Source organism: Cyrtonyx montezumae, unplaced genomic scaffold (genome assembly GCF_038088225.1).
Source record: "Cyrtonyx montezumae isolate F1298 unplaced genomic scaffold, pur_monq_1.0 scaffold_13, whole genome shotgun sequence".
NCBI lineage: Eukaryota > Metazoa > Chordata > Aves > Galliformes > Odontophoridae > Cyrtonyx > Cyrtonyx montezumae.
Window position 1 is genome coordinate 12697507 of NW_027071859.1, and position 22035 is coordinate 12719541.

A 22035-nucleotide genomic window follows, 5' to 3' on the forward strand; every position below is an offset into this window, starting at 1 on the left:
GATTTTAGCGGTCTTTTCTAACCTTAGTGGTTCTGTGCTTTAGATGACACTGGTGAAACAAAGGAGTCTGCTAATAATGAAAAGGCCCTGGAGGTGAAGTTACCCAGAGGTACTCACTTTGGGTTGAAGAAAAATGCCTCGAAGCAGGGCTGCAGAGAGGCTAAAGGGATTCCCCCACAGTGGACTTGTCTTGGCAGGGAAGGTACAGACATGGATGCAGTGAGGGTAGTTCTCACGGCATCACACTCACCTCATTACTCCACCTCCATGTAAGGGGCTCTCTGTGCCATGTTAGGTATTTATAAGAGGAATGCCACTGAGAAAAGGTTGTAGTCCTGAATTAACCTTGGCTTGGGGCAGGTGAGCCTCAGACAGCAGAGACTACTGAGATTTGGTCTCGGTGAATGTCCCTTAGGCAGTGGAGAAGGACAAAGAAGCAGTGATCTTCAGCAGTTTCTAGGATGATCTGCAGACCCAGTCCTTGCTGTCTGCCTCAAAATGAAAAGGTGTTTCCCCTCATTCCTCAGTCATTTGCTTCACCTCTGAATACCCTGTAACTCTCCAATACCATTTTTAGAAATGGGATGAGCAGTGCCGGATATTGAATCACTGCGAATAAGGACAAGCCATAAAGTTATGCAATGTGTTCTCCAGTCTCACATCCTGTGATCCAAATAAAACATTCTTTTCTTAGTAGATGGCTTTTTGCACAATTTCTCCCTCCCCCCCCCCCCCCCCCTTCATGCTCCTTCTGACTATGACAAAACATGAGAGACCTAAGCTCTTGCACCAACTTTTGTTCTCTCAGCCAGTGTTTTCTGTTTCACTTGCTTAGTTTCCCAGCACTAGCTGGAACCAGAGGCCCTAACAGATCTGGAGAGGGTCCTCAGAGCCTCCAAGCCTTAGCAGGAGAAATGAGTAAAAAGAGATGGATGAAAAAATCTAGATTACTCTAAGACTCCTGTTGGCAACTCATGATTTTTAGTGGAATCTGAAGCAGTGACTCATGGTGGAAGGTGATACACTTTGCTGTAAATGTAACTATTCAGTTTTGGAAGGAAGAAGTTACACATTTCAGTTCCTGAATTTACTCCTACCCCTCCCTGCCTCTTAGAATAGGAATGACGTGTCTATCCATGAGATCAATTTGGCTTTTCCAGTATAATTTAATGATTATATTTTAATTTCTTTGGTATCTTTCCCCACATCTAAGACTTCATAAACATTACTTCTACTCTCAGATATGTCAATGAAAATACTAGCATTTCAGTCTGACATTAAAGGAACAAGCTTTGACTGAAAAGTATATGCCTTACTGAGACATTAGGTGAATATAATTCTGTGTCTGTCTTTATTGATGTAATAATGCCTATCACTCAGCTGAAATTGTAGAGCAAACTCAGCATATAACATGTGAGATATGAAAAGGAATCGAAAGTCAGATCGAAGTCTATAGATCAGCTTATGAGTAAAGCTTTGTCTGTCTGCTGCCTGTCTTGCATAACTTTGGTGCTTATGTAGAAGGCATTAACCAGAAGAGGTGCTCAATTTGAAAACACAATGGCCATAATATCTCGATTAAAAGATGCCATGGGCTGATCCAGTGTCTTACTCCCAGTACTTGGAAATTCTTGTTTATAATTTTTGGTAGTGACATGCATTGTTTCATTATAACTTCTCATTCAATTAACTGAAAGACTTTTTCTGAACATGAAATATAAAACATAGCTTCTGAATCACTGATACCAAAGAGCAAACCAGTAGAATGGCATATGGCAAAGTGATTGTGATATCCTCATGATCTTTCTGAAGATGCTGGTACATGTCAGAATGCTGGTTGCCTTCTTGCCATCAAATGAGCTGGGGAAGATTCCTTTTAAGATTGTTTACTGGATGACTTTTCATCTCTGGACTTCGTTGTGCTAGTCTACCTTGTCTGGAAGTTGTCACCCAGAGAGAGAATCCCATTAGAAGTTTCTTTATCTTTTAAATGCATTCTGCAGTTATCTTTTTCTTTGATGATCATGTCCATTAGTGCTGAGATCATTCTCTGGAATGGCTCTTCCTAAAGGAAATGCAGTTCAGTGTCAGGGCACTGCAACTTATTTTTCCTTTTCCTACTTTTTTGGAGTCCAAACGATGTCTATGGAAGAGGCCTTCCATTTTTGTTATAGAAAGTATGAACCAAGATCTCTTCAATACCCAAGGCTTATCTTTAGGTAAACAGCAAAAACAGATGTAGAAATTGGAGTTTACTATTTCAGAAACTAGGAAAAAATATTAAGTGAAAAGATGTTGAATTGTGTTATAAACATTAACCTTGTGGAAGGGAAAGAGAAGTAGCTTTCCTGTAACTCTAACTTTCAACGTGTTTTATCTTTTAGCATCTGCTTTTGCGTATATGGACTCTGTGTGGACAGGAGCCAGCCCTTCCCCCCAAGCTGACACTAGTCTTTCTTCCATTGATGTCAATGAGCTTAGATCAGAGCACAAGTCATATGAGTGATCAAAGACAGCTCTACATAAGAAAAAGACTTCCTTTTCCAGGTCAGTCTGCTCCTTGTCCCTATACAGAAAATATATTGTCAGCATGCAAACACAAAACAGAACAAAAGGGATAATCATTTTTGAAGTGGTAAAATAAAGACCTTCATTTTAGTTTTTGTTGATTTACAGAGTGCAGGGCTGAGCCTGTTGGGAGCATTAAACAACTATTAAGTGTTGAGAAATGTCTCATTCCAGGAAAATTAATCAAAATACGTCACTCAGAATATGCTTGTGAGTACCTTTCCATCAGTTGTCAAATCTGGATCTCCAACTTGGTTATAATTTTCTTTTTTTAAGAAAAAATTTAATCATTTTCACTGGAACTCTGGTGTGCTAGTAAAGAATGATAAACAAAAAAGTAAACAGTGGGACAGTGGAGGACAAGTCTTTCCTCCATGCATCAGAGAGGGTAATTGAAGTACACGGAAACAAGCATCTGTTCTTTAAAAAGAAGTGTGATTTTTACATGTGGTATATGAGTCCATTTTTTTTTGTCTAAATGAGCCAGCAATGAGAGGCAACTTGACAAGAAACATATCCATTTGCATGAACTGCACGTGTGGAGCTTACGTGCATGTTTAATAAGGATACAACAAAGCATGTTGGGATAAATACCTGTGTGTAATATCTGTAGCCTTAGGCTAAATTCTTCACTCAGATAATAATAAAATAAATCAAAATAAGGTGTTATTGAATAACTCAGTGCAAGATTTACAACTGACTACAGTGCAATTACAAAAAAAAAAATAAATCCACAAACTAATTTCTGTACTGAAGCCAGTTAAATGAGGCAAAGAGGGGCAGGTCCAACATTTCTTCAAGCCACCTTTGTGTTAAGCTGTACAGAAATTGTAAAGAAAAAGAACTGTTAGCTCAAGTGTGAAGTTTGTCTTTGTGTGCTTATTCAGCTAAGAAATGTCTCAGTTATTTGGAAGACAGATCTCTGCATATTGGAGCGTGTTCTGCCTAGGAGGGATACCAGTCCTTGGCTCATGAATCAGTAGTCCTTGTTTCTGTTTCCAGATCCCAGTGACATGTTGGATTTTTCAGTGATACTATCACATAGCCAAGTTTCAGCATGGCCATGATCACAGTATGTTTGCAGCCTACCCAATCCTGCTAGTTTGGAAAGCTCCATCGATATGTTGGATGCAATACCGATGGGTCACGAGGAACAGCAAATCAGCTTTAGAAATCACAACACTGTCCTCCAAATCAGACTGTCAAGACTGTGGGTTGTTGGCTACCCTAGTCAGACCTTACATCTCCCTGTTACCACTAGCTCTGATTATTCAGGGATGGCACCATTCCCAGAAGCTAAAAAGTGGTTCTGTTATGTATATCCATATTAATGTTATCCCTCACTAATTGAAATCAATCTCTTGTGGTGGAATTCTTTTCTGAAAAGCCTTTTTTTAATTTTTTTTTTTTTTTTCTGCACAGGGCTTCCAACCCCCTTTTAGCTGTATGAAAGTACCTGTAGGAAAGGCATACCCTCATCATATGTAATAGTGGCATGCTTTTATATTTCCTGCATTTTAAGTCATGCTATTATTATTGACAAAAAACAAGCAAACAAAAAACTGATGGGTTTGTTTCTTTTAAATGGGCCAAGTGAGTAGAGCACATCCATGGCTGTAAGAACAAGAAGAGGGATGCTAAGTTTTCATATTCTGGGGAATCCTTTACATGCAGAAGGCACTATGAGATATTATGACTAGTTGTTCCTAATCTTTTGGAACTGAGTGGACTCACATGGACTCTGAGTTGCCCTCAAGATCCCCCTTCTTTTAGGGAGACAGAACGCCCATTTGTCTCTTCAAGAATGAGTTGCCATGGGAAGTTATTTTCCAGAAAAGTATACAACCTGAATGTGATTTTTTTTTAGACCACGCTTTGCTACGTCATTTGCACTCATCGGCATGAAGCTGATAGAAGTGAACGTGAGAAGAAAACCTGATAATTGGGTGTCTTTCTAGGAGGTGTTCTCCAAAACCTCATTGCAGTTTTTCATTGCCAGCTTTTTGGGCAGCACTGAAAAAATGAATGGGTTCATTAAAAAGAACTGAAATGAAACACCATCCCTATTATTCAGAAAATACAAGAAACTCCCTCTAGCCAAGTTTGTATCCCATTCCTCACTCAGAATATTTTTATTTTATTTATTTTAAAATAGATGTTGATACAGTTTACACTGTTACATTCACAGATGTTAAGGTTGTAAGCCATCTTATGTCTAATTCTGACTTTTCATCATGGGTCATGAACTTACTTGCAACTGATTCCAACTTGAACAAGAGCAGGGCTTGAGAAAGACTAGTAAATATATTCAGTTCTATCTGTCACACTGTATGGTACATGATTGCAGTTGCTACCCATCCTTAATGCAACTAAAATTATGTACCTTCAGCTTTCTACTGGATTTCCTTGTATATTTTTCCACCAAAGTGAAATGTCTCCTATTAGACAGTTTCTGCTCCACATGAAAGCACTTACAAACCATAATTAAGTTATTCTTCAGCTTTTACTGTGACATACTAAATCTAAATACACTTACACCATGGTTTTGCTCCCTTTTACAACCTTGCATTCTTTTTCATTCATATCCTCATAGTACTTCTCAGATCTACCTCTAGTTTGCCAGCATCCTTCTTAAGTCACTGACATAAGTGCTGACATTATTCCAGTATTTAACCAATGCCAAACACTGAAGTAATACAATTCTTGATTCCCCTTGACACTATCCTCCACACATAGAAAAAGATTACATTGGCTCTTTTCTGAAGCTCAATTTCAGCGGGTCCTTGGGATCAGCTAGCTGTCTAACCTTCTGTTCATTTTTCAGTTTAATTTGCCCAAAGAAAAACCCATCTCATGTAAGAGCCTGTGATTTTTATTCCTAAATGGATACATTGAGTTACATGCAAGATGCATGTTCTCTCTTTAGCACCTCCTCTTCAAACAATGCCTAAAAGTCCTTCATCAAAGAATGCCCACTTCCAGGTTGTGATCTGTTGAAAAATATCACTTGCATTGGCATTACTTTCCCCTGCACTGCCAAAAGCATTATTAATAAGCACAAAGCTGATAAGAAGTTCCATCAGAACCCAGTCTCATATCCCCACATTACATTGGCCTGACAGATTTAGAATTACCTTATTTGAAAGCAATTCAGTTTGACAATTCGGGTTTTTGTTTGTTCTGATTTCTGACAGTCTCTTGTGATACTGTATGGCAAATACATTCAAAGTCGAAATATATGGTATTACCACAATTGCTTTTATCTGCCAAATTTGTACTCTCACAAAAATAGCATATAAATTTGATAAGATCTTTCTTCCATTAATCTGTGTTGCCATTAATTAAATTGCACTGTTTTAATACTTTATTAATTGACTTTCCTATCAGCAGCTCCATCACTCAGCCTGCAATAGACGTCAAACTGACAGGCCTATAATTACCTGGCTGTCCTATTTTTTTCTGTAGAATTATTGGTAAAATTCTAACTTTCTTCCAGACCTTCCTCAGAAAGATGTTGTTTTTAGCCATTGTGGGCTTCTTTCTTAATTGTGGCTTCTTAAGGATCTAGTGAGGTTTTTCTGAGTTGCCCTGAATAACTATTCACATTTTTGTTGGTTTAAATTTTCTTCTCCAGTCTGCCTGACACATCCCTTACTTGTTTTTAGTTTGGAGGAAATGGATCTTTCAAGGCAAAAGCATAAATTTTGCTGGTTAGGACTTTATCCTGCTTACATGTGTAACATGTAAAATGCATTAAAAAAGCACATAAAATGTTAAACCAAGCCATTACCACTTTCACCTAAGCAAACTTTAGATTTTGTGGTTAATATTTCCCTGTCAGAATGAGGTCTAATGCAGAAGTTTCCCATGCCAGATACAGCTCTTTTTGAGTCAGGAAGTTGTTTTGTGTATTTTTTCTTGAAAATCCGAGAATGCTTTAGTACTTGCATCATGAGACATCCTTTTGCTCTCCCTTCAGATTTATCTTGCCAAGACTGAAAATGCCATATATAGTGAAAGGCTTTTGAAAGGCTAATCTGGAAGGTCACCCGAGACCCAGAGGTAGAGATGGTTAGATGAGCCAGTTCTGGGTTGATTGCAATAAAGCCTTCATGGTATATGAGCAGCACTGCTACGCTGCTGGCACTGGAAACTGAAGTCCATGAGAAGGCTAAAACCAGAGTAGTATTCCTTGAGTGCCATACTGACATATAAGTGAGACAGAGTTACTGTCCATCACGCTCCTGGCTCATTGCTGCATTGCTACTGCCCAGGTGTGTCCTAGCTTTCAAAAGATAAGTATCAAAACTGCCATAATTTCAAGGGGGGGGAGGGCGAAATGAGATCATTTCATTGTCTGTCTGCATCTGTGCTTTGGCTGCAGGTAGCAGAGATCCCTTTCAGGTCTCATGGAGCATGAAGACTAGTAGCTCTGCAGGCATCAGCCTGTGACTCTTTGTTTACAGAGTGCTTCCTGTTTGGATTTCCATGAGCATTTATTTTTTTACTTTTAACTTGCTGATCAGACTGACAAAAGGTATGGATCTTTTGTCGTCTTCAAGGAGATATGTATAAAGATTTTAAAGGACATAGAGAGTGACTGTGCAAAGCCAGACCAATGGTCCATCTAGCTCTATATTCTCTTTGTGACATGCAGTAACATTCAGCAAACATTCATGTAAGGGGATAACAGTGCGGGCATATAAGGATACTCCCCCAAAGCAGTCTCTCAGGCTCCTTCCCTGGTGATTTTCTCACAGAACCAGCAGCAATACCTTTCTGTTTGATATACATCAGTGGCATTTTCTTCAGCAAATTCTTCTGATTTGCTTTTGAGCCCTCATATACTATTAGCAACCACAGCATCCTGTGGCCAAGCATTCTATAATTTAATTGTATATATGAAGAAGTAACCCTTTGTTTGAACTTCTGTCATTCAAGCCTCCTAATTTCATTTGATACCGCCTTGTTACTGTGCTAGAGGAGGCAGCAAACAGTAATTCTGTACTTACTTTCTCCCTGCCATTCATGATTTTATAGACCGTGTATTATAACCCATCTCTTTTCCCAGCTGAAGAATCTCAGCCTTTTCAGCAATTCTTTTTATGAAAAATCTCATTTCTCTGCTCCTTTTCTACTTTTTTATATACTTTGGGACAGGAAACCAGAATCCCACACAGTATTCAGGATACAGCAGTGTTATGGATTTATAGTGACGCAGTTGCCTTCTAGATTGTTCTGTATCTGTTTCTAACAGTTGTTGATGTTGACTTGTTTTTCTCACCACTGTTAATTGTTCTGCTGAATGTGACAATCTGTGACTATGGCTGTGTGTCATGACTCCAAGATCTCTGTTTCCTCTTAGTGATTAAGACCAGATCAGAGCTCATTGCATGATCATTATTTATTCCCCCATGCGAACTGCTCTGCATTTGTCAACATTGGTTTGCCTCTGCCATTTTATTACCCAATGATTCCATAGCATAAGGCATCTCTGCAGCTGTTCAGAATCAGATTTCATTTTTATTACACTACATGAGAAACATTGCAGACATTATTTGTTATTTGTTCTCATTTTCTAATCATTGCGAAAACAGCCTACAGAACAATGTATGTGTTAGGTGTTCAGTAAGGGTAGCAGTTGACACCACAGGGTAATGCCAGAGCCAGCCTCCAGGGTAGCATATGGATTGAGCTTCTTAAAAGAGAGAGAGAGAGCTCTGAAGAGAGAGCTCAGCTTCGGAGACAGCTTTGACTCTCTTCTCTTGAAGAAAGTTGAAGTATGTTTACTGAGGTACCTAAATTGAAATCAGTCACCTTGGGCTTCATTGTTAGCTATCGTGATATACCTAAACTGAAATCAGAGTCACCTTGAGCTTCATTGGTAGCCAACAGTGGTGTTCATTGAGGGCAAACCCAATCCTAGGTAAGCTAAAATGAAGTTCTCAGTCTCTTTCCATCAAACAGAAGAGAAAATTCTCCATTCTTAAGCATCCAACTGAGAAATTTACAACAAGATGGGATAGATCCAGACTACAGTGTGTAGGCTTTTTTGGTGAATTGTAGACTGTGCAATTTTACAAGCACAGGGAAAGCAGAGTTATAAGGTATCACCTAGGCTGTAACACAGACTATTTGAAGCATGTTATAGCTGATCTATAATTCACATGCTTATTTTGACAGGCCAGCTCTTGTTAGTTTTCAATGGGTGTGGGAGGAAATAGCAGTGCATAAAACTTGCACATTACTAATACCATTGCCATATAAAACAAATATTTGAATAGGAAGTTTCAGAAATGATTCAGTGCTCTAGCTACAGAATATCCTACAGGATTTTTTTTATAGTAACAGAATTAATGAAAAGCAAATCCTGTTTCCCTACCATGGGCATAGGGTGGTCCCAGTGCCGCAGAGCCAGTGTGATACTGAGTCCCAGGGATAGAAAAAGCAGCCTCTACAGATTGCTTGCCCCTTGGGTAAGCAAAGCTTGCTTTGAAAGGACTCCTTGAGCTGAAGTTGCTATATGCTTTTTACGTGACTATACCAGATCGTGTGTGGGTGCAGCAGACAGGGGCTGAAAGCCCTGAGCTCCAATACAGAAGCAATTGAAAAGCCTCTCTGTTGTTGCTGTTCCACTGACTGCAAAGGAAAACTCTCTTACTACCCCTACAGACTGTTCTAACCACATCCTTTGAAGGTACTGAGGTTATTTCACTCAACACAAAGTTTTCTCAACCTTAAGTCATAACTTGAAAGCTGGGTGAGAAGACAATTGTTACGTCAGTAACAACATTTCTTTCAGATGCTCTCATAAGTGGAGTATTTCTAGGTGCTAAAAAGTGATATGACCACCAGAGAAGCCAAAATATCACTTTAAAAATAACTTTCTTCGCAACATAACTTTTTAGTTCGCCAGGAACAATTTGCAGGAAGTTTAGTTCCAGATCTCTTATCAGAAATACAGATCTTCCACTGGACAGTGCTCGATTGCACATAGGATCAGCCTGCAGTTTGAAGCAGAAATATTGCCTCCAACTTGTGTCTCATGTCTTGCTTGTCATGTCCTGTATTTTGTGCATGCTTTATCACAAAGTTTCTTGGAAATCTCTAATTTTGTGTATCAGATCCCTATTGAAAATTTAGAAAAACAAACCACTACATTGACTCCTGGAGAATTGAGGTTGCTTCTGATGCAACAGTGAAAGGGGATGTGTGCATCCGTGAAGGTGAAACACATTTTACATTGTCTGATCTTCAACAATGTGATCAAGACTTTTTTTTTTTTCAATTTTAAGTTACTTCTATAAAGTTGATGAGTTTATAGTAGTGGAAAATCCACCTCAGACTGGGGAATCCCTTTTTTTATCCTTCTGATATATGGAAAAGCCTGTGTCTCTTATCTGTGCTTTGTTCCTAGAATCATTTTTAAATTGAAATGTAGTATACTACTATTTTTTACTTGCATCTATTTTAATGATCACATATATGTGATACTGCAACAGGTGGGGTTATTTATACACATGGAAAAAGATGTTAGATCTGTAAGTTGTTCAAGATCTTAAAATAACTTGTGTACTACAGGAATCCTTTCTGTTAACCTTAGAAAAGAGTGGAGGTGTGGGGAGGAAATGAACATAAAGTCATTTTATTTCTGTCTCGCAAGACACGAATGAATAACTGTTGTCATCTGATCTTCCAGGCTTGATCCCCTATCTGAGACTTTTGAGCATTTTGTATTACTTGTTTCCCTAGCTTACTCAGCTAAGGTGGGTAAAGGAATATTAAGCAGAGCAACGATGTCATTTTGTGCACTGACATTGTAATAGACTTGTGAAATGTATTTTGTTTTCTCAATGTGTAGGTATGTGGTAATAAATGGAAATAATCCTAAAATAAAAGAGCCATCCCTTAAACTAGAAGTTTGTAACATCCTGCAGCGATGATGCAACAGGCAGTAAGACTGACTGAGTAGCCAAGTGTAATTCTGATCCCTGTGCTTTGCCTGGCTGTGACACTGGCAGATTTCCAGAATAAACCAATTTCAGAACGATGGAGCCTCCAAATATGATCTTATGTCAGTCACAGGGATTTCAGCTCCAGGAAAGGAAAGATTGATCCAGCAGATTATAATCACCACTGTAGGAGACAGTGAAAGCAGCGATCTTCCCTGTAGCGGGACTCATCATCACCTTCAGCTGTGCTGGGAAGTTGTGGCGACTTAGCTCAGGTATCACTGTGTCTCATCCTGCTCCTGTGATGCAAGCTGCTCTTTTTTTTTTCAATAGGTGCTACACTGGCAACACCCAACCCAAGCTTAAATAATGAAATGCTTCAGAGTTTCCAGAGTCATCCTCATTTTGGCCTTTCACTTCCCATAAAAAGAGAAATAAACAGTGAAACTGAGGCTCACACTTCCTCTCTAGGCACTCCTGATTTTTGGACTTTTGCTGTAGGACAGAGCAGCCATCTCTGGACCAGCTCCTGGGGGATGCTCTGCCCTCCCCATGCCATCGTGAGGTAGCAGCTGGGCATCTCCTAACTAGGCCCCATGGCACGTCACAGTCATTGTGGATTTACAGAACTGAGAGGTGCAGCAGAACCTCACAGCTCCCATGTGGTTTCCCTCTCACATGGGACACAGAACAGGGGCAGCATGCAGCAGAAGAGGAGTTTGGACAGAGGCCATAAATTACCAAGGCAAATTTCTCAGTGCTAAGGATGAGGTCAGCACCAGGATGGTTGCCTGAAATTAAATAACTCTGATAGACCAGCTGTAAGAAACAAATTGACCTGAATGTATTTGCTCCAAAGCAATGAGATGGCTCTATCATTTAGCTAAGATATTCTTCATAACCTTTTTCTAATCTAAGTAATCAAAAACCCAAATTCTCTTTCCTTGCTGATCTTAGAAAAACATTTGAAGGAATATACTGTGTCTGTGACATAGATACCAAGGATAGTGCTGATAATGGGATATTTGTTTAGGTGCTAGTTTTGGTGAATTGAATGGCTCCCACCAACACCTGAAGAGGACTACCTCTTCTGATAAGGGTTCAGAACATTAAGGGAAAACTAATTGGGAGCATATTCTTTCAGGAGAATAAACCTGATGTTGTGAGCAGTTGCAATAAGCTACGTCAGCTTTCAGAGATTTACCAGTCAAAACTGTGTAGATTTACCAGTCAAAACTGTGTCATTAGAGATCACATTTTTGCCATCAAAATAAAATGAAGAGGGTTTTGAAAAGTGAAACCTTGTATGTTTGCTCACGAGTAGGAACAAACAACTATGCCTCCACCTACTGCTCATCTGCTGCCTTATATAATGAATGACTACTCATTTTTAAATTTTGTGGCATTTTATCAAAATGAAAAAAGAAGATGAAAGGACAAAATTGATTCAGAAAAACAGCTGTCTTTCTTGATACCTGTAATTATGTATTTATAGCCTAATATCATGGGCAACATTGCAATGCTCTGACATTCAGTAGTTCCTTATTACAGTTATGAGCAAAGTTTGTTCACTGTCTGTCGTTAAGGTTGACTAACTGGGTTAGTCAAGAAGAACATTGTTTTTAGTTGTTTATAACTTTATCAAACTTCAACCAACTGAATTTAAAGTATCCCTGCCAGACATCTGTTATGCCCTTCTTTAATGTGCTTCCTCTTGGAATATTTCAGCTAAAATGATATTTTGAAAAAAAAAATAGAAAAACAAAAAATAGAAAAAGAGAAAGGAGGCTGTATTTTGCCTCGTGTGTCATTGGTAGACTGTTTTAGCCCTGTGCTTGAAAAGTAAAAGATAAAGAGAGGATATTCTCCTACTGCCAGAGAAGTGGTCTACCAAATAGCCCTGGCCTAACCATTAGTCTCTGTGGCATTTTGTAGCTCAGCTTTAGGAAAGGCAAAACTCTTCTAGTTGCCCCTGTTTACCTGAATCACTTGGTAGGAGTGAAAGATTATATTTAGGTGTTATCAGATGTCTGTGTCAGTTGTCAGATAATAGGATTAATATCACAGAATCTCCCAGAAACCTGAGGCAAACAAGCTCTGTAACACTTATCTATGAAGAGAGAACCACAAAAATGTCAAAAGGAGATTAGTATAAATTTTGTAAAAAGTATTGTTTTAGGGTTATTTATTAATAAAACTGGAGACCTTTGAATAAAAAGTCTAAAAAAATCTGTAAAGTTAGCACCCAGTATACAAAATAGAACTGTTGAGGGAGAAAAAAGCTAAACACTATATTAGAATGGATATTAAAAATATTAATATTTATATATGATAGAACTCATTTTTCTTAAAAATTGAGAATGTTAGTGAGTTGCCATTTGGGGTGAGTAGCCTGGCTCACTGTGGGTAATGTTTAGCTTCTTGCTTTTAAATAAGAGGTCACTGTTTCAGTAACAGGAAAAAGGAAGACAGAACATGTAATAAATGTTTGAAGTATTGATTGTATTTGCCAGCAGGTAGGAGAAAAATAGTACATATAGCAGTTAGATCCAGAACAGTCCCTTCAAATTGTAATTACCTCTCTCTCAAATTAAAGGGTCAGATACTTGAATACACACTGGGAAAAGTTTGGATAAAAGATCAAATCTAAGGCAGATTGATCAACAGTAGCAAGGAACTTGCAGTGAAAATTGCAGTGCTTAAGCAGCTCTCAGGGTATTTGGGGCAACAAGGTAAATATTCCAAGAGTGTATTTTTTTTTTTAGGAGGTAACAGAAGAAATTTTGAAAGTTAAATCTTTCAGTTTTCTTATTACATTGTGTTTACATAATCGTATCCAGATGCTTTAGGCAATAGTCGTTTCCTGTGCTTACAGTTCACTGTTGTCTCATCATTCCTTTATTAATCTTTGTAAGGATTAGCAAAACAAACAAGATAACTGTAAGGCTGAATGCAATTTTATGCTGCTTCCTATGAGAAATTGTTTTCCAAGGAGCTGCAATCTTTTTGCCTATCCTGATTTTCCTTACAAAATATATTGGGATTTTTTTTTTGCTTTACGTTCAGTGTCAGAAATAGCAAGGTGCTAGACTTTCCCCTCCTCAGTGTCACATGTAGGTAAGATTCTACATGCCCACAGCTCCAGGCAGGAATGAGGCACTGGTTTTTCAGGCCCTCAGGTCATTCACCCAGCTTTTGTATGTGAGACCATGCACACCTGCAGTGACCTATAAACAACATCCCTTTCACATTATTGTCCAGATAAAAATACACTGTGCATTTACTATAACATGGTATTTAACAAGCAACTATTTCCTCTGCATGTCAGCAGAATAAAATATACATAAATAAAATATGTCCTGTACTCTGGAAATAGCACAGTATAGTCATCACAGTATACGGTTGGAAGTTATTGTGCAATGATAGCACACCTTGTTGAGTGACAGTGCGAGGCTGTTGCCCTTTGCTTAGCAACATACCTAAGCATGTGATCAGAGTCTACACCCTGTCTTATTGCTCAATTAGGATCTGGCATACATCCTTAGATGTTACACTGGCTCATATCCACATATTTTACTTGCGTATGTAACATCATATTGATGTTGTGAAGGGTAGACCTGGTTAGATGTCTGCAGGATCTGGGGCCACACATATCTTGGATTCTCTTGCAGGAATCAGATCCATTGAAGGAGAAGGGCCTTCCTGGTGAATGTCCTCAATTTTCTGTTTAGTATTTCTAATATTGGCTTGAAATAATTTTAAGTTTTCTGTTAGAATTTCACTAGTGATTAAAGTGAAAAATCCTGTATCTTGAAAGTCAAACATATTGTATCCCTATATGTTCTGGGTTATTGAACTGAATTGGATAAGACCTGGAAAAACACAACTGTTATCTGTTGCCCATTTGCCTCCAAACTGAAATGCTTTCTTTCCTGGTCTGAGCAGGAGCCAAACATCATGATTTTTTTTTCCATAAATATTCTCTCAGATTTCAGAAGACTTCTTTGTGTAGGACTCACATGTTTTCAGTGCCTTTTTTATAGTTTCCACTGACTGGTACTACAAGTCCTCTTAATCATGGAATCAACAATGGAGGTCTTAGTTCAGCTGTATCCATTACCTGAATGGAGCTCAAAGCTGGAGTGCTGCCTACCTGAATGCTGAGTTCATTTATTGCAGGTGCATTCATTTGCAAGAGAGACCTAAATCCCTGGAGCAGTAATGTCTGTCATGGTCACAGGAAATAAATTTTTAATAGACAAACTTGTAGGCAATCAAATTGGACATACAGTTAGAATCTCTAGAAAATTATGAAATATTATGTGACAATAAACAATAAACTAAGATAAAGTTATTAACTGAGTTCAGATAAAATTGCAGGGAACTAGTGTAGCCCTCACCCACAGCTCAGTGAAATCACACAGGTGAGACAATATCTGAGAAATGGATCACCCAATCTTGACTAAGGCATGAATGCTTATTAAAATGTATGCAATGGTTGGCACACTTCTGCTTTGCATTTTGAATGCTCTGATGTGTAATCACATTGTACCCTTATACCCAGCGGGGATAATTAACATCATATTTCTGACCTAACCCATTCCATATTTTCAGAACACTTATAGCAACATGATAACTTTGAAGTTTTTATTTCTCTGAAGTTGTCCAAGAAGTTTAAAACCAATTTCTAAAGATGGGCAGATAGAGTAGCAAGAATGATGGACAGTCTGATCATCTTGGCACCTCTAACTTAGAAAGCCAGATTTAAAACAGAAAAGCTATTAAATAAATATTTTTAATGTTTCATAGCTTTAAAGAAGTACACAATTATTATTATATTTGAAAACATTTTACGTAGTGATTCCTTAAATTTCATCTAAAAGAAATATAAGATTTTCAAAAGATTGATCTTGTTGCTACAATCCTGTATAAACAGTCCATACTCACACCAGTATAATCATGACCTCTTAAATGTTTGAATGAAGGACTCTGGCATCTGAGCACCTGGTATTTCCTTAAAAAAATTAAGCATGCTAAACACCAGAGATTTTGAGTACCTCTGTGGTTATATAGACTACAAGCCCGTCACTCTCTCGTGTATGTATCTTTAGTTCAGAATGTGGAAGATGGAGCTTGTTTGCTTCTGTGAATCTGGCCCTTTTTATCTCTGAGTCTCATCAAAGATTCTGCAAGTAGTTGTTGGTGGACAAAGAAAGAAATTGTAAATAACTGTAATCCAAAAAGCTGAGACTGGAAAAACGATTTTCCTCAGTTACAGTTTTATTAAATAACTGAAGTGTTATTCACTCTAGACCAGAATAAGCTTTTTTTTAGGCTTATACACATCAGTGGAGGTTTGGAGAGAAATTAAAGAACATTTTGTATTCTCAGTTGAGTACAACAGTGAGTGATGAGGCCAAGCGTTTCAAAGTTAGTTTTTCAAATACAGATTATTCCATTCATACACAAAACCTCTGTGAGATACATGGGCCTTGGAAAAGATGAATACCTCTGTTTCCCATCAAAACATTGAGACTGATATTATGACTGATAGGCTTTATGTTATATGATCTTCCAGCAAATCTATGCAACAATGTCAGAGTTTTGTTTGCTTTTGCCACCATTACTAGTACAGCCACAGATGCACTGCTGCTCATACCTCTCACACAGGAGCAGATATAAGATCTCTGTTTGAAAACTGTCAGAAAAAGAAGATGGAACAGAAAAAGAATGATAAGAGAGGACATGCCTTGCATATAGCTGTATCAGTTTTGCTGTGTGCTAGGGAAAGCATAGCTGGATTATCACAGCATAACCCTAGAAACCAAATACACACCTTGTGAAAGCTTGTGTCTGCTAAACTGGATGGCTGATCTAGCCTCACTGAGTGTATAATTCATGGCCAGTTTGGGGTGCATAGATTTGTACTACCATAATCTTCTAGGAAAATACTATGGTCCAAACTCTGGTTTTACACTGATAGTTAATGGTATCACAAAGGAGTGCATTCACCATAAGTAAAATTGTCACCTACACTGCAAACTATATGAGGGCTATCATTTATTTCAAGAAGGAGAATATTATGTTAATAATTGAAGGAATCTAATTGTAGCAAGTCATACTCAATTTTCATACAACTTAAGATTGCTATAGCTGCAATTTCAGTACTTTCAATTAGACGGGCATGGGTTTATCTGGAATCTACTTATGTGCAGTTATTCCCTTCATGGGCGATATGTGTTTGTACATCAAGTATTGTGGACGTTTAATACACCCCATTTTCCCTCTTTTAGTCTACATCTGTGTCTCCTTAGGAATCTTGACTTAACTATAATGCCAGTAAATTGTTGAGAAAATATTTAGTCACTGTTATTAATTATAAAGTCTGGGGCCAAATTCTGTAGCTATTTAAACATACAGGTTCATGCTACTGTAAGACATCCTCATGAGTTCAGTGCTACTGTTCATGTTTGTGTAAATTCCCCATGTGCATCCATTTGAAGTATCATGGCTTTAAATAGCATCTTTGTCACATATCAAAGAGAGAAAACTCTTTCAACCTGCATAGATACATCAGTCTTAGAATAATTTAGTGTTTTAAAGAAAAAATTTCCTCGACACCAGGCATTGAAGGATTCCAGAATTTTTGCACTCTGCTAAGATGCAGAAATAGATAAAGGAGTAAGTGTTGGTGTTTTTCTGTTTCATTGTAATCTCAAACTGTTTTTGAAAGCATGTTGCACTTGTTTATGCTCTGAAGAGAGCAATATTTTTAGTCTTACCACTTAACAGTACTGGGATGTATTGCAAACTTTTTGATTAAGAATCATAGGCTTCAATGAAAGCTCAGGGCTGTAATGCCTCTAGCACATTTTTAGGCAGTTACTATGCCAACTGTAAAATGATGAGCAGAATGAATACAAGAAGTTTCTTTGAAAATAGTGCAAAGTTAATGCAATTCCAAAGTTTTGGAACACTTTATTCTGCTGCTGGAAGATTTAACATGATCCACATATAAATCTACCGATGGTACCAGGAATTCATCAGCTGTCACTAGCTTAGTCTTACTGACCTACAGAGGTTTCACTCAAAGACTAAAGCAGCTGTCTTAGCTTGTGTGGAGTTTGGAATTGTTATAAAACTAGAAGCAGACCTTCAAGTAAAGAATCATTCCAGACTTCATGCTAGAGAAGCGAGTGCTTAGTAGTGAAAGAGAAGCATGAGAAACTCTAAAAATCCCTGAGTAAGATCTCCATGATGCTGCATGAAACTTCAGCATACACAGAGAAACACAAATGCAAACAAATCACAAGTATTCCAAAAACAAACTTTACAACATTTGAAAATCAGAAGTGAGGTTAATGTAGAAGTCTTCTAACTCAGTCAGGACTGGCAGCATGGCCAGCCTTGTGTTGTGGTGACATAAAGAACTAGCAATGTAATTAAGATTGGAATGCAGTGCTGTTTGTAGTCACAAAGTTAATGTAACTGAGTTTTAGAAACACATTCAATATTTTTTTCTCATGTGACAAAGTCTACAATATTTACATACCATAATTGCACATTTCTATATATTTATATATTTGAGCCATATTTTCCAGTTATTTTTCAGAAACTGGGGGTAGGGGAATGAAGAGAAAAGCTTCAGTCCCCTGGAAAACAGTAAAAGAAAAAAAATCTATTTGAAAAAAGGAAGTTGTGCATGGAATTCTCTGTGAAAGAGATATCAATTCTGAGTCTGAAGAGAACAGACGTTTAAAAACAAATATTAAAAAAAAAGTCATTAGTAATAATAGTAATATTAAGAATAATATTAACTTATCATTAATATCCTTCTTCTCCCTCTTCCCTTAGTGACAGGAACCATAAGAACTTCATAAATTCTACTGTGTTTACTTCAAAATAAGGACTAAAATTAATATTCAACAGTCAGGCTCCTTTAAATATTAGTTTATCTTTTCAATTTTGGTATACATTACTTGGTCTTGGATGGTGGTCAGTGCAATTACTGAGGTTTCCCTCTACAGGATCAGATCCATGCCACAGATGAGGTGTGGTCTCAGGTGAGTGGGTTTGGAGCAAATTTACATGGTTGCAAAAAATCCAGCTGCCTTTCTTTATTCATAGCTGGAGGTGGAGAAGGAAGAAGAGGAGGCAGTGGTGGTAAGTGGAGGACACCAAATTGTGCAATGTGTGTAGGAAGGCAGCCAACATAAAGAGGAAAAAAATGTGAGTAGCAGCCAGCACACAGGATACTTTACACAAGTTAGATGAATGTTCATCTGTGTCTTGCACCAGATCATATAAAGCAAGACAAGGTTGTTCTAGCCATACCCTTCTGTAAGAGTAGTTGTGGTTTAACAATCCACATATGTGTGACAATTATTAATTAACAGTCAGCCCTTTGTAGTACCCGTAGCCCAGTGCTTCTATGTGTGTGTTTGAAGCCCTCTGTGCATTCATTTACCAAAGTCTCTGAACTTGAAATTCAAAATAATCAGTTCACCCTTTGATGAATTAATCCTCCTTCTCTCTTCTGCATCCCCTCTCCCAGAACCCACAAGACCTCAAAAATTAGGCTTATGTAAAATTGCCAAACTGAATCAATTTAGGCCTGAATTACTGAAGTGATTGTATCCTAGGATTACCTCAGAGCACGGGACGCTGTCCTCTTCTCACACCACACTGTCATCAGTGTGAGTCTGCAGCTCTATTGGTCTAAGCTAAATTTTATCCTCTGACATAGGCCTGTAGAAATGAGAGGAGATTCTGGCCATGGTTTTAAATATTTGAATAGGGTAAAAGCCAAGAAGGGTTGGAAATTATTTAGCCTACTATTAGGGGATATAATTAGACATGCTTGGGTATAATTAGACTTGGATTAAATGAAGGGGAAAAAAATGCAGTGTGAAAAAACAACCTTGCTAACAGTGAGATCCCTTATATGTGGGAATAAGGTGAAAATATGTGAAAATCACAGCAGAAATGGAGTAGGTGACAGGATGGGTCTTTTATCTCTAATACTATGGGCCAGCCTATGCCTTTTGTTTGTGAACTAAGGATGAAGAGATGCCCTTGGAAGCTCACAAGCACAGACCATAGTTTATGGCTGAGGATGCCATCATGCCTACATGTCCCCAGCTGACCGGGGGATGTTAACCAGGATGTGCAATTTCTCTCTAAACCATTGTGGGTTTCCATGCATGAGACACAGTATTATATTAAGTAGGATCAACAATGAGCCTTTTTTTTTTTTTTTACTGCTCCAGGAAAGGTGAGATTATTTATCAGGAGATAGTGTTAGTAGAATGACATAGGAAAGAATGATAGTGCCGCATCAGGCAGTGACCCAGCAGAGAAAGTCCTGAGGCTTTTGTGGGGATACAGTGAGAATTGAGTGTCTTTAGCTCCACACAGCAAGCCATTCACAAGTTAGGCCACAACTTCTCAGTTGTAGTAACAGAGGTTTACAAAGGTCCACTGCAGAGTTTTTCTCAGAATGTTAGCAAAATAAAAGCAGAACTATTGAAAGAAAATTAAGATGGAAAAATCAAGGACTTAAAATGCAGGTGATTCAACTAACTTAAATTCAACTTTCACACAATCCTAATTCTACCCTTTTTTGTGTTTTGATACGGTCTTTAATTGCACAATCACATACTATTTGGTGAATAATTCCAGACCCAGGGCCGATTTGGGATTGTGTGAACTAAATAAAGCATGAGACCACACACAGTGAATAAAGTGGATAGAAAAGAATATTGAACAGCTGCCTTGTTTACTGAGTACCACCCACTAAAAGAAGCAGTGATTCTACAGATATGTTGGGTTTTTTTTGTTTGTTTGTTTGTTTTTTAAGAACATGATCAAAATTATTAAAAAATCTCTGTGCCGAAGTTCAAAGAAGAGCAGTCTACATGGACAAATTGAGCCTCTCTCTCTAAATTTGCTATTTAGTCAAATCACACTTGTTGCTCTATTTTTTTGCAGGTCCCAAGAATGCCTTCTCACAGTCTCTACTTTCATTGACTGCAGTGCATTTCTGATTTAGGTAAGTCTAAACAACCTACCCCCAGTATAACAGCTGGAATTGCTTTCTCAGCCTGTTTTCCTTTCACACAGTGTTATAATGAGGGTGAAATTTCATGACTGCGTGACTAAGGACATATATATTCCGTCTATAGGACAAAGTGCATTTGATCTGGTGTACAGATAATGAATGTCACTTAGCACAAGCAGTTTTTGTGTTAAATGTCAGAATGTCACTGATTGTAAAACCATTATTTTTTCCATCCTCTGAAATACAGCAATCTTATGATGCATCGTCTCCATATGATACGTCACTTAAAATTATCACAGGAAATTTTCCTAATTCCATTTGACCAGGAATGTTTAGGGAGGATATGGAAAAGTTAGCAAATTTCCTACTGACAGTGTAGGAAAAAAAGTAATGTTTTAAAAAGTAAAGAAAAATAGAATTGAAGAATCATGACTTCATCTGAATTGGAAGGGATCCTTAAAGGTCACCTAGTCCAACTCCCTTGCGACGAACAGGGACACCTACAGTTAGATTAGGGTGCTCAGAGACCCATCAAGTCTGACTTTGAATATCTCCAGGGACAGAACATCCACCACCTCTCTGGGCAACCTGTGCCTCAGCAACTTTATTGTAAAAATTTCTTTCTTATATACAGTCTAAATATCCCCTCTTTTAGTTTGAAACCATTTCTCTTCGTTGCAACAGACCATGCAAAATAATCTATACCCTTATTTCCTAAAGCTCTTGTTTAGATACTTGAAAGGCTGCTATCAGATCTCTCCAGAGCTGAACAGCCCCAGCTCTCTCAGCCTATCCTAATAGGTGTGGTGTTCCAACGCTTGGATCATTTTGGTGGCCTTCTTCTGGATGTGCTTCAACAGGTCCACATCTCTCCTGTACTGAGGAATCCACACTGTACTCCAGGTGAGATATCAACAGTGTAGAGAGGCAGGATCACCTCCTTCAACATGCTAGTGACTCTTCTTTAGATGCAGTCCAGGATATGGTTGGATTTCTGGGCCGTGAGGACATACTGCTGGCTCATGTCCTATGTCATGTACCATCCCCAGTACCCCCAAGTTATTTTCAGAAGGGCTGTGCTCATTTTGTCCCCCAGCTTGTAATGTTCATGGAGGTTGCTGTGACCCAGGAACAGGATCTTGCACTCGGATTTGTTGAACATCATGAGGTTCTCCTGGGTCAACTGCTAAAGACTGTCAAGGTCTCTCTGTATGATATCTTGTCTCTCAGATGTGTCAGCTGCACTACACAGCTTTGTGTCACTCACAAACTTGCTGAGGGTACACCCGATCCCATTGTCAACGTCATTAATGAAGATGTTGAAGAGAATCAGTCCTAGTGCAGACCACTGAGGGACACTACTCATCACTGCTATCCATCTGACGTACAACTGCATCAGTCCCAGTACAGCCTGTTGAGGGACACTTCTCCTCATTCATGTCCATCTGGACTCTG